The 13,885-nt window shown below is 43.8% G+C and overlaps 1 pseudogene; it reads right to left on the reverse strand.

The window, feature by feature from the left end:
• Window positions 1–7,466: 7,466 nt before the first annotated feature.
• LOC139227097 (dolichyl-diphosphooligosaccharide--protein glycosyltransferase subunit 4-like) lies at window positions 7,467–7,579 on the reverse strand (annotated as a pseudogene).
• Window positions 7,580–13,885: the final 6,306 nt, after the last annotated feature.

Consider the following 13,885-nt stretch of genomic DNA (forward strand, 5'->3'; position numbering starts at 1 on the left):
ACTACCAAGGATTAGAAGGATCACCCCCGTCCTATTACAGGTATACACAATGATCCATATTATCATTAATTCAGTAGGAAAGACTAAAGTTTGCCTACAAGTTAATGCATCTTTTCTTTTGCCACTGTTAGGTCTCCTGTCATATGGTCATCCTACACTATAACATAATCCTCTTCCATAGAACCATTAAAGTTTATAGCATAGAAGGTGGTCACTTGTCTTATGGTATCCGTGCTGCCTCTTTGCAACTGCAATCCTGAAGTAATCCCTCTGTCGTGCTTTCCTCCGACATTGATTAATTCCATACACACGTTTTTTGCATAGTACATCTTGGGATAGAAATTCTTGCATGTGTGTCATTCTGATGCGAGAGAGCCCAACAACTTTTAGCACATAGCTGTTCCTGCCAGAAATCCGGGATTTAATTAAGTTTTCTAGTTAGGGGATCTCTTGTCCATAGAGCAGATTGTTATGGAAGCTCGCACGCAATCATCAGGAATTTGTGAGCACTATTTATAGGGCAATGGCACCTATTTTATGGGAATTTATCTTTAAAGATTTTTCACAAGGCAGACTGATAAGTACCATTGATCATGACCCTGTACTGTTACTTTTCACAACCACCTTTTGTTAAAAAAAAGTACCATTCCATTAAATGCTCAGCTTTGCAAGTGACTTGTTCTCATAGACTGACTTCCTTTCATGTACAGTCATCATAGGTAGCATTTGTACATATGAATGCTGACTTAAACCTCAGTAATTGGATATTATTTGAAGTTCATAAATCTGTGTTAACTAACACTGCGTTTCATTCACAAATGGGAATACTGTGCATGAGTGTGCCCATAAATACCAATGTTATCACCTCAACCACTTGGATTAAAATCCTATAAATTTGTACAAAGCTTCAGAAATAACTCGCCTTATTCAGGTGCTGAGCTTCTTTCACAATTAGAAATGCTGTGTTATTGTGATGTCTGAATTTTTTCTTTGTTGAAAGAAGATTTGAAGGTCTAATGAATTAAGGTTTTACCAAAGTTCACCGTCTGAGGTGCTTGAATTTCTGGTTATTTACAAATGAGTTTCTCACCAAGCTAAACTAAAAGATCAGTCCAAAGGAGGATAATTTTGCTGGCTTCCAACACCCATTTTAAGTGGGCACGCTAAGAACTGGGCAGGAACAGAGTGAGAAAGTGGTAAAATCGAAGGCTGCCTCATTACATCCTCATTTGAGGAAAATGTGGCTGCCCAACTTAGTTCTAATATGTACACCTGGAATTTCCATGGGGATTCTCCTGATCTATTGCCATGACTTTGGCAGAACCCCCAGAGAAAATCGCTCAAAATGGCCATTTCTGTCATTTCTCCCAACAGTTTCCACCAATCTTCCACTGAAGTTCTGGCAGATCAGAAGTAACCTGTGGATATTCTGCCCCAACTGTACAAGAGTGAGAAATGGTAGTAGACAATCAGGCAGGAATTTCTGCCCTCATACTGTAACCTTGGAACTTGGTGAAATCTTCGTTTGTTTCTCAGTTGCCAGCTATGAAGATAAAGTGGGCCCATACATGTATGACAGAGAGAGGCCAGAATATGTCACTGTTAGCACTGCCTAGCTCTTTAATAGCAAGAGGGAGAACAGTAAACCAAGATTTTCTTCCTGCAGAAGGTCGTGAATCTTTGGAATTCTCTATCCCGGAGAGCTGTGGAGGCTGGGTCATTGAATATATTTAAGGTGGAGATAGACAGATTTCTGAGTTATAAGGGAGTCAAGTGTTATGGGGAGTGGGCAGGGAAGTGGAGTTGAGGCCAAGGTCAGATCAGCCATGATGCTATTGAATGGCGGAGCAGGCTTGTGGGGCCAGATGGCTTACTCCTGCTCCTAAGCCATCTCTCCTGCTCCTAAGAAGTAAGGAGCAGGAGTAAGCATCTTACATAAGATCTTTTGTAAGATCAATACTCTAGTTCCTACTCTTCTGTAGTACCATAAAGGATAATACATGGATTTTGGGAAAACTTCCAATTTCTAGGTAATGGAGCCCATTACAATCCTGCGGTTTTCTTAGACTATGTTTCCAATCATTGAACCTTGTGCTTTAAAGCTATGTCTATTTTAAAATATTTATTCATCAGCAATACTTTTTAGTTCTTTAGAAGCCAGGCACAGTGTTTTATTCTCAAAACAAATCTGTTGACTCGATGAAGACACTGTGAGGCTGATTCTCCAAATATACACCCTACCAAAGAGCAGTGTGTGCAGAGCATGCTGGTCAGGAAATCATGGGGCTGCTGCAGCCCCCTAATTTACTGTCAGTTCATTTAATGGGGTGGAAAATTAGGGACTGCCAACCTGTAATTTCCACACCAGCACTCTTTGAGTACTGCTCCTTGTCAGGAGTGCTTGATTGAGGAATCAGCCTTTATAGTGTTTATTTGGTGATCCTACGCTCCCAGGACAGAACCACATTGAAGGTTGGAGAATCATTGCTATTGGTCTAAAATTAAGCCTTCTGTATTGTGTCCCACACACTGTCCTCATGCCTACACTGGCTCGCTGCGTCCCAAGGCACTAAAGTTAAAACCTTTGTCATGCCTTCAAATCCATTCATGGCCTTACTCCACCCTATCTCTGCAACCTCCTTCGCCATGTGCATTTTGTGCATTCCACTATTGATAGGATAGCCTTCACCTACTTCTGCCCCTGCATCGCCTTTCCTAAATCTCTACTTTTCTCTCCTTCTTCTTAAAAGCCATATTTTCGATGGAGCTTTTGGCTATCCCTCCTAGTTTCTCCCCCAGGACCCGCTGTCCATTCTGTTTATCTGTTTTCTGCAGTAAAGGCACTATGTAAATACAAGTTATGATTACAGTGCTGGAGCCTATTTTCCGACCTGCGTTCTTAGTTTGCGTGACTGTACTGGGATTCCAGGATTATGGAATTTGACCTTAAAAAAAAAATGTTTCAGAAACTATAGTTTCTTAAGTATTTTTCAAAAATGTCTTCACCTATGCAAAATCACCTGAATTGGGTGCAAACCTCATGAATAGTTTACTGGGAAATGTTTAATTTACTCACTGATTCAATTGTTCTCCCTCTTTCAATAGCACAATCCTTTAATAAGGTAGGTGAAAGGAAGAGCATTCAACTGGGAGGAAGCACACATGTACCTGAAGATTGATACAGATGTGCTGAACATCTGTATTTATTTAGCTGCCCCTGCCTCCCCTCCACAAGTGGACCACTTGAGCAGCAGACAAGTCGGAGTCTTGCCATCCACCAGGACCTTGAGCTCTGACTGCAGTTACATAAAACCTAGCTTTTCTTCAATAGCTTCCAGGCTGTTACAAGCAAACAATTTCCAACAAACAGAGTTTATAGCAGTGCCATTAAATTTAGATGGGATTATGCTGGAAAAAGACAGTGCCAGCATATTTTCAAACATCATTTCAAAGGACATCATTTAAATGTAGAGAGTCTGCCAAACAACCTCTTGTTCATTGTAAACACGATTATTACAGCCACATATAATTAAAAGCCTAAATATGAAATTTTGGATTTAAAATTCCTTTTCTCACTGTTTTTAACATCCTATTGCAAAGATATTTATGAACTACTGCATTCATGAGCTGTTTCAATTGCTCAAAATTTCTATGGTCATTATTTATGCAATAATTAGTGCTACGTACCTTCTCAGTATAAAACCCAGAAGAAAGAAAATAATGATACAAGTTTCACTTTCAGTGTATATTTTTAAATGAGCAACGAAGAGGTACAAATAATTACAGTAAATAAACTTGAGGCTAGTGTGAACTTGGGGTGCATTCCTACTGGCGCAGTTCCCACCTAAATAATGAAAGCACTCATACTCAGTTACTCTGTGTGCTTTTCAATTCAGAGATTAAAGGGCCAAAATTCAGTTGCTTATCGCCACCCATTAGCGCCCCAGAGGGACGCTAACGGGCCGCTAAGCACCTCCTGCCCGAGCGCTGCGTTGTCAGCGCCTGCCACGAACTTCAGTGAAAATGAAATTTCTTCCCATTAATGCATCTCTCCTTGATGCTGGACACTGGGGTTTAGCTGTCTTGGCTTTTCTTTAACTTATCGGGTGGTCAAGCTGACCTCCCCTTTAGACGCTAGGAGGCTGGTTTCCCAGCGCCAGAATTTCAGCAGCGTTCCCGCAATAGCGCCCCAGGAATCAGGGTTAGCGCCCCAAGACTTCCCTTAGCGCCCCTCTTGGGGCGCTAAAAGTGACTATCTCGGTTGGGGGCGGTGAACGTCGCCTGCCGCCAAATTTAATGACCAAACGGTGTTACCGCCTCAAATCGGGCTCTACCAAATTTCCACCCCTAAGTCATTTAAAATGAACAGGTTGGGGTAGATCTTGACTTTATATGATAGAGTAAAATGGGTGATTTCCATTGACTATGATCGAGAGAGATGTAAAACAGGCTGCCAACTCGTTATTACCCATTTTACCCTATTGTGCAAGATCTACCCTGTTAACTCTGCTGTTAAAAAGCAGAGAGTAGTTTAGAATGTGCACGTCATGTTCATTATGCAATGGCACTAAATAACCCCTTTTTTTTTAGCATCTTAGGAGCTTTTCCATCCTCACTTGCATGCTGAAGGTGCTATTGTCAGATTCCATGGTACCAACAGCCCTCGGGCACCTTGCTCAGGCGGCTATTCTTCATGCGAGTCCATTTGCATCACTTTATTTCGATAGAGATTTGTGTGTTCATGCCTGACAAAGGGGTTTACTTCGTCGTGCTAAATTCCTGAAGGTGAATAGTTATCTTAAAAAGGATGCAGCATGGTTAACTGCTGGGCCAATACAGTCCACAACTGGGTCTTTGTACATTCTGAGAACAGCATCATCTGGTGCACATATTGAGCAATTACCTGCACCAATTAAATATATAGCTCCAGTGCTCAAAGGAGCTACATGCATTGCCAAAGTCATTCTAAGCAGAACTACTTCTTTGGAAATGTAGTCGCTCATGCTTCCTTCTCGCTCTGCTCTACACGGGCTGTTGCCTGTTTCTGCATAACAACTCACCTTATCATACAACCTGAATGTCAGCCTGCCTGAGATTTACTAACTCAGCACAGGTGGCATAACTGAACCTGGGACCTTGTATGATCGTGTATTTACCCATTAAGCCACTGCAGTGTACTGTCAGGTTTACTCAATAGATAGCTTTTGCGACTTTAGGTTTGTCAAATAGATGTGCTCAAGTTTTGACTGACAGTCACTTGCTGCAGACGGAGGAGAGTTCCAGGCAATGTCCAGCAGACTTACAGGGCAGAACTAAAAGGTGCTGTGTTTACATTGATGCCTACAACTCCAGTTAGCAGTCGCAGATACTTTTACAGCTCAGAGATATCAGAAAATGTTTCACATTTTGCTGCATTATTAAAACAAAGCAAAGTGTAATTAAGACAGTAGGTGGAGCTGAGGACAGCAACTTGATTGAAGAATGAGATTGCATGCTTCCTGTTCTCGGTTGTAACCTTCCACACTCCCACGTGCCCACCGTTACTTAAATAGATCTCATTGCCAAATGATGGCATGTTTGAAATATTCAATGTTAATCCTAAAATATAACTCTACAGATTGTTCTGGCTCTACAAAAAAACAGACTGGATTATTTTTCACTTAATTCTTGAAATAACTTCCAAATTAATTCTTCGTAGAGACCTTGCAAACAGATGCACTACCAGGTCTCCTGTGGTGCTGCTCATGGTGAGTCAGGATTCTGTGTCTGCCCTGCAGGGGCTAACTTCAGTGCCACTAACGTACGGAGACTAAATAAGTCACATTCCATTCTTATTAAATGGCATTCTGAGATTCTTATTGGTGCTTGGGGTGGAATTGCACAACTGTGTCTATCATTCTATGAATGAATGGCCTTTGCTTTTAATGTATTCCTTTACCTATGTATCTAATGTTTATTTCGTGTCATTTTTAAAGCTTAGGATACACAGCAATACAAGGTACACCAAAGTGGGGGTAGTTATCTGGTATTTAGCAGTGATGGGGAGGACAAATGGGGTTTACTGCAGATGGTGGAGGTGGGGGGGGGGGGGGGGCATTCCTGCACTTTGGTAGCACTGCGGAATAGTGCTGGGGAGTGGCAGAAATGGGCTGGTAGTCCTCGGGGCCGAAATAGTCCCATTCCGAAAGGCACATTAGAATTTCCCGGAGGCGCTAACGGGGCAGTAAGGACTTTTCGCCCAGGGGCAGATGGCGGAAGCAACCCGCCCGGAATTGGCCCTGGGATGCAGTGGCGAAAACAGCTTTACAGCATGCCCCGTAGTTTTCAGCCCAGGCGGTGGCGCACAAGGCAATGACATTATCGGCAATTGCCCCGTGGGAGCGAGTTTGGTGCTGGGCAATGCCACCATCAGCCTTGCGGGTCACAAAGCTGTGGTGGCTGGGGCGCCCCATCCGCCATTAAAGGGGAGGGCCTTGCGCTGCGGCCGTCATTTTTTTTTTTGCAGTACGCACGACAATGGCGGCCGCTGGTTCGGCCGGACCTCCAACAGGCAGCCTGGCACCCCATCTTGGGTGCTGGGCCACTGGTCCGGCCGAAACCCTCCCTGGTGACCCAGTGGGTATCACAGAAGTGGTTGCAAAGTTTGCAGCGGCCATCCCCTTTAAGAGGAGAGCGACGTTGTGACCCGTCAGCACAACATGGCACGTCCGCATCGTACTGACATCATCGACGTGCTACCGCCCCCCCCGCCCCGCCCGCCCCCCGCCCCCCCAGAGCGATTCCACTTCCGCCTGGTTGCTTTTTCATGCACCAAGATCCCAATTCCAGGTCATTCAGGTTCCGCTTATGCCAGGCGATAAATTTTTATTTATACGAATTGCGCGCCGCAAACGTACTGCGGGGCAATTTCTCCCCCCTAGAGTCTGACAGTGGAGAAGTCCTTTAATCTGACAGTATTGTGGACAGGGAATCCGGGGTTAAACACAACTGAAATGTAAGGTTTGTCACTCGAGTAGGTTTGTGGTGTCTATCAGCAGTGAGGGAGAGACAACGAATGTGCCTGGCAGCACTGGTTTGTGATTTTCTAAGGGCTCTATGCAGACATTGAAATTAGTGTTTTGTGAGTGGCTCCTGGACATGTCTCTCTGTGTCTCTCTCACAGCTATGAAAAAGTACAAATTCAACTCATTCTTTAATTTAAAGAAAAGCTCCAATTAAGATCAGAAAAGACACTCTCTGTATGTCCTTTTTTTTGTTGCAATTTTAACAAGACAAATATTTATTGACAAGCCACATTTCTTCAGTATAAAAACATACTTATTGCAGTTGTTCTTTATTGTGGTATTTGCGAAGTCCAATGTGCATCGTGTTTCATCTGCTAAGCTAGCTTCCATCTTTCAAGTAATCGATTTGTTATTGGTCCAAATCTTCACACTGTCACAGTATTATGCTCGTGTGCTATTCCATTACTCCACTTTTTTGGGGTTGTTAACAGTAACAAAGTGATACAGGACAACAAGGAGGAAAAGGGATACCCCAGCATGTTGGCAAAGATTGCCAACTGTACATCTGTGATCATCCCGACGGAGGGGCCTGTAAACTGCACTCCACCCCAACCTGGACTTCTCAGCCTTTTCTCTGTTTCTGTGTCTAAAGTGGTTATCAATTAAAATATTTACACAATTTAACATAAGTGATAATCAGTTGATAATTAACGGCTTCTTGATTCAAGTGTCAATTATATTTTGTCATGCAATGATTCCATTCTGTCCCCAGGGGAGGTGCTGGATTACAACTGCAGGAGGGTGTAATTACAGTGCGATAAGTTTACCTGGACAAATACCATTGTTAATCTGGACATAGAAATGCATAAAGGAAATATAAAAATAAGAACTGAAAATAGGACTTCAAACTGGAGATTGAAATACATGTGCATATCCTGATTCAATTATTCCCCTGCCTTTTAACATTCACTTCCTCTGAAACTCATACTTGCTTTTCATTCCCTGCATACGATGCCACAGAAAAATAAATATGTATATTATTTTTTATATTTTATGTGGGGTGAGTGCTAAATGTCTGCATAGTTTTACTCGCAGTTGGTCCTGCCGACTCACCCAGCTCCGACTGGTGGCTCCAAGTTGCACACCCCGGGAACTTGACTCAGTTGGCATGCTAAACACTAGTGAGAGTCATCGTCATCATCACCGGGATCGAGGAAGACTTACTTCCACTCTAAAAATGAGTTCTTAGGTGACTGAACAGTCCAATACAAGAACCTCAGTCCCTGTCACAGGTGGGACAGACAGTCGCTGAGGGAAGGGGTGGGTGGAACTGGTTTGCCGCAGGCTCCTTCTGCTGCCTGCACTTGATTTCTGCACACTCTTGGCGACGAGACGCGAGGTGTTCAGCGCCCTCCGGATGCACTTCCTCCACTTTGGTCAGGGACTCCCAGGTGTCAGTGGGGATGTTGCACTTTATCAAGGAGGCCTTGAGGGTGTCCTTGAAATATTTCCTCTGCCCACCTTTGGCTTGTTTGCCGTGAAGGAGTTCCGAGTAGAACGCTTGCTTTGGGAGTAACCAAACAGTAATGGTCGAACACTTGGCGAATTCCAGAGCCCTGAAACTGAAGGTGGTCCCCATCGTTGCTGTTAAGCTGATGGATTGGAATTTAGCAGAAGTAGTGTGCACACACAACACACTGTACAATAAACTGTGCATTGCTTCAGTGGCACAGAATTCTATTCATTAATAGCATTGCCTGTTACCTCTCCAATCCACCTTGAAGGCGCTGACTTTTACTGGGGTATGAATCCACAAGCACCATTGACCTTCTAGTACCTCAGCCATTTGTTCCCTGAGTGAACCTACAAACTGAGTGTTGGCAGGCTGTCTGGTCTTGGAGTCAAATCGAAAACTGTCCTCATCCAATAGCCACATCTGTGCACTTTTCAGCAGAAGTCATGGGATAACAATCAGGAATGGGGAGACACCCACGGCACCCCTATTGTCGCTGCAGCTAAAGTGGGCTAACCCAGCACACACTAGGGATCAAAGCCCTATACGTCAATAATTAGGGGTGCTTTTCCTCTCCCCTGCACCAGGCACCAGACAGGTACAGCGCATCCGAAGTGTGTTGCGACTGTGAAGACACCACATTGCCTGAAAATGCTGTTCTAGACCAGTAGCATGGCCGGTGTGCCTCCATCACAGGTCAGCTCGCACTGACAGGGCCTCTTGGTGGAAACCGGAGGCGGAAGGGTGGAGAAACAAGACTCGAAGAATCCTAGTGGGAAAAAAGACATGATTCACCTGATGATTCATTCCTCTTTGGGTTGTTCCGAAGCCTCCCCCTCAATCCTCCCGGTCTGTAGAAGCTCTCGGCACCAGCCCCGCTGGCAGCTTTTTGACCCATTTTGGACACAGGAAGGTTGGGAACGCCTCCTTTCTACTTGTTTCCAGAGGAATGCTGGGCCTGCATCTCTTGCAGGCACTTACCCAGGTATGCCCATTTGAGATGCCACCAAGAGATCGTGGAGCAGTGTAGTGAGAATGGAGACCAGCTCCCTGTGCCTCTCTTTAGCACCGGGGAACTGAATGTTTTCCCAAGCATTGTGATGAGGAGAATCATTCCTCATAATTCTCCGTCCTCAAAGAATTAACAGTAACGAGAATACAAAGTAAGTTTCGTTGCAGTTTACAATGGAAAGGTTTTGTATGCTTTGTTTTATTGCACAGTAACAAACTAGTAGTTGTGTGTGTAATCACACAATGTGGCAACTGTCAGGTAGAATTTGGGCCTCAACTTAATAATAGAGGTGAGCAAATTCGAATCCTGAAATCAGGCGGACTGGACCGGCCATGCTGCCGGTGCAAATCAGGGAAGGACCTCATGCCCAGAAATAGGTAAACATTGCGACCATTTTATGCCCGAAAAATGGGCAAAACGCATCCCAATTTCTATTTCTTTTCGTGGACCAGCTGGGATTGGAATTTAACATTTATTCTTTTTAATCTATTCTTTTTAAATCAATCTTTACCAGTATAAAGGCTACAAATATATTTTTTCAGTGTTAAATATAACCATCAGTTTGAATGTCTTCAAAAGGGTAAATTAATGTTCCCTCACGGGACTTTGTGAAACCATACCAGAAGAAGTGAAAAATACTACTGTTCCAATTTTTAACTTCACTTAACAAGCCTCTTAAATTAACAGCAACATATTTTCTCTGTAGTAAAAGTCCCCAGCTTGTATGTGACTGCTGGGCTTTCTGTTTGCACAGCAGTACTGAGAATAATGAGAACACACAGCTCGTTTGACACCTGCCTGACACAATCCAACTTTACCTAGAGTGTTAAACAAAAAGTTTTTCTCTGGTGCTCACATTATCACTTTGAATTCATCGATCAGATATTGATTTTTTTTTACATTTCCTTGGTGTGCGTTTGAGGGCAATTTACAGGCAAATGGCGTTCGCCAGTTAAACTCCAGATGAAAGCTGAGAATGGAAACACTTGGCACGTTTTAACAATAAGTTAGCATTGTCCATTAGGATCACTTCATTTCAACTCATTTTGTTTTTTATACAACCGGGACTAATATGCCTGCATTTACTTTCTTTATGACCACATGAGTCAAACAGGACCAAAACAGTGTGGGGTCCAGACAGAAGAAAACAGAGAGAGAAGCCAGATGAATTCACCATAAAGGACCAACCTTCAGAATCAATCGTGGACAATCTTGTGCTGAAGGAATAAAGCCTTGATTCTGTGCATAATCCCGCAGTCTGTTGCTGTGCGGTCCTATGTTCTATTCACTTGACAGGAAGTCACAATTAAATATTGTTCAAAAGTATTTTTTCACTTAATATAAATGACACCGGAAACCTGTCCAAAAATGTAAACTATTTTACGCTGTTGTTACTTTTAACTTGGTGGATAGCTGGAATAACAGAAGTCATGAGCAAACTTTGCAGAATACTACTGCATTTCCAACTATAAACATCTGGGGAGAACTCAAGCTAGTGCAACTGTTCCATTACCAAGGGACTGAAAAGGGGGTTTTAATCTCTAAAAATGAGTTTATACTGCAACATCAGCATTGCTGCAGAAGAGTTTTGCTTTGAAATGCTGCAAATGTTACAGCTCCCGACTTGACCTCAGTTATCCACAGAACCAACTGTTCATTCAACTATTTCAAGGACTAACTATCCATTGGAACTCTTTCCCCTTCTCATTATTCTGCTTACTTTTCTTTTAATCCATGTTGTCCTCATCATTAGGTAACATCAGATAGCACGCTCCAGTTTCTTGTTTAGTTTGCTCCTGGGCAACAGACCATCAACACAATAGAATGATGCCTCTCCGAAGGCAGCCATTCGGCCAATCGTGCCTGTGCCGGATTAAATGACCAGTGCTCTCCCAGCGCATGATGCTTTCCCACTGGGAATTCAAATCTGTCAATCCTACTTTTACATTTAATCCAGTAAGATTACTGAAGTAAGCACACAATTGTTAATGCAGAGTCAGAGAAAGAAAGACTTGAATTTATATAGCGCCTTCCACAACCACTAGATGTCTCAAAACGCTTTACAGCCAATGAAGTACTTTTGAAATGTAAACACTGTTGTAATGTTGGAATCGCGGCAGCCAATTTGTGTACAGCAAGCTTCCACAAACAGCAATGTGATAATGACCAGATAATCTGTTTTTGTTATGTTGATTGAGGGATAAATAATAATAAATAAAGATAAATAATCTGCAGAGGACAGATCACCTTGGAAGTCTTCTCCTCTGTGTAGCTCAGTCTACCTTTGACACCACAGTATGTATGATCCTGTGAGGAACCATCTGCAGCAGGTCAGGGCCATAAAAGGAGAGGAGGTGCGGCGGTCTGGCCCGCAGTGAGGCCCTGACCTGCGAGGAACCATCTGCGGCAGGTCGGGGCCATAAAATGAGCATGCCACTGCAAAGTACAGCGTGAGCTGGTCTGGGAGGACAACAGCTGTGAAGAGGGCGACTGCATTAGATGTCACCAAAATCCAGGTCCCTGATTGGAGCATGGGCAGGTACAGTGGGAGTGGAGACGTTGGGGCGAAGGAGCAGCGAGAGATTGTAGAGCAACATGATCAGGGCCCAGGAGGGATGCGAGTTCGGGGCCCAGAAGAGGCAATAGGCTCAGGGGCAGCATGGGCCAGCCCACACTGCGATATGTGTGCACACTAGATCCGTGCAGCACAGCTGGTCTCCGTCTTGGTTAATCCTTGCCACTAGACCAAGACCTAGCTCTGCCAGGCTCGTGTGGTGGCTGGTGTGCAACGGCCACCACACGTTAAAAAAAGCCACGCACAGGCATCTTCCACCCTTCAACATGTAGTTTGGGACTTGGAATATTAGGACCCTTCACTGAAACACCTGTGAACTCATCCCTTTTTGGTGGCAAGTCATCCTCGATATGAGGAACAGCCTGAGAGAGAAATATTGGCCAGGACACTGGGGATAAACTCCCCTGCTCTTTTTTGAAATAGTGCCATGGGATCTTTTATATCCACCTGAGAGAGTAGACGGCCTCGATTTAATGTCTCATCTGAAAGATGGCAGCTCCGACAGTGCAGCACTCCCTCTACACTGATACTGGAGTATCAGCCTAGATTTATGTGCTCAAGCGGGAGTCCTGTTCCTGGAGCGGGACTTGAACCCACAACCACAATAGTACAATATATAAATCAAAGGGAGATTAGACCAGAAAATATACTAGAGTAGTACAGGAAGGGGCGATCTCTCTCATGATTCCCTCCTCCTGCACTATCACCTTGCTCGAGTCTGGCTTTTCCATCCTTCTCCAGGGCAATCCCACCGAGACAATGTTTGGGCTGCTGTGATTGGCATTGTGGTACTGAATGCTGGAGATTAGATCTACAGGTTAGATGCCATCATAGAATGAAACGGCATAGACAGAGGCCATTTGGCCCATTGTGCATGTGCCATAATCCACTTGGGTTCCGATCTGAGCCCCACTGCTGAGGGAGCTGCCAGGCAGACGAACTCTGGACTGCATGAGTCATCCACGGCAGCTATGTGGAACATGATATAAGTAGTTTATTTCCCAGCATTCACAATTATATTATTGTATGCGATATTTAAACAGCTCATATGTTTACTTTTCAAACTTTCTATAAAAAGAAATTGATAAACGTAGGTGGAATCAGAGTTGCTGATAGCTGGGAGCCTCTGATTAATTTGCTGTAGTAAAGTGTTTTTACTGGACTGTTAGACCCAATTGAGTGTTGTTTCACTCTTGCTGCTTGGTATTTCAGTCAGGAGCCAACCTATACAGAGTGCTGGCAGTATTTGTGTGAAACTTGTTTGGGGCCTTTAATCTCACATATTCTTGGAAAGTTCAACAAGGTATATTACCCCCATAATTATTCTGCCATTTTGGGCTATTTATCCTTTCTCTTCTCTCCCCTGTCCCCCACCCCAACATTTCACAGCTAACAGTCTGGGCAGAAAGTCGACTAACTACCTTCTCTCAATGCTACTCGGTCATTGGCAATTGGTGGGCATGAAAGAATGGGTCAGACCGACACACGCTCCTCAGCTTTGCTCATCTTTCCTTCTTGAGATTGGGAATCGAATGCAAAGAATCAGCAGTCCATTTATTCAGTTTGCATTTTTACTTAAGAAAGAAAGACTTGCATTTATATAGTACCTTTCATGACCACCGAACGTCCCAAAGCACTGTTACAGCCAATTAAGTACTTTTTGAAGTGTGGTCACTGTTGTAATGTGGGAAATGCAGCAGCCAATTTGCCCACAGCAAGCTCCCACAAACAGCAATGTGATAATGACCGGATAATCTGTTGTTAGTGATATTGATTGAGGG

This window comes from Pristiophorus japonicus, chromosome 16 (assembly GCF_044704955.1).
Source record: "Pristiophorus japonicus isolate sPriJap1 chromosome 16, sPriJap1.hap1, whole genome shotgun sequence".
Classification (NCBI taxonomy): domain Eukaryota; kingdom Metazoa; phylum Chordata; class Chondrichthyes; family Pristiophoridae; genus Pristiophorus; species Pristiophorus japonicus.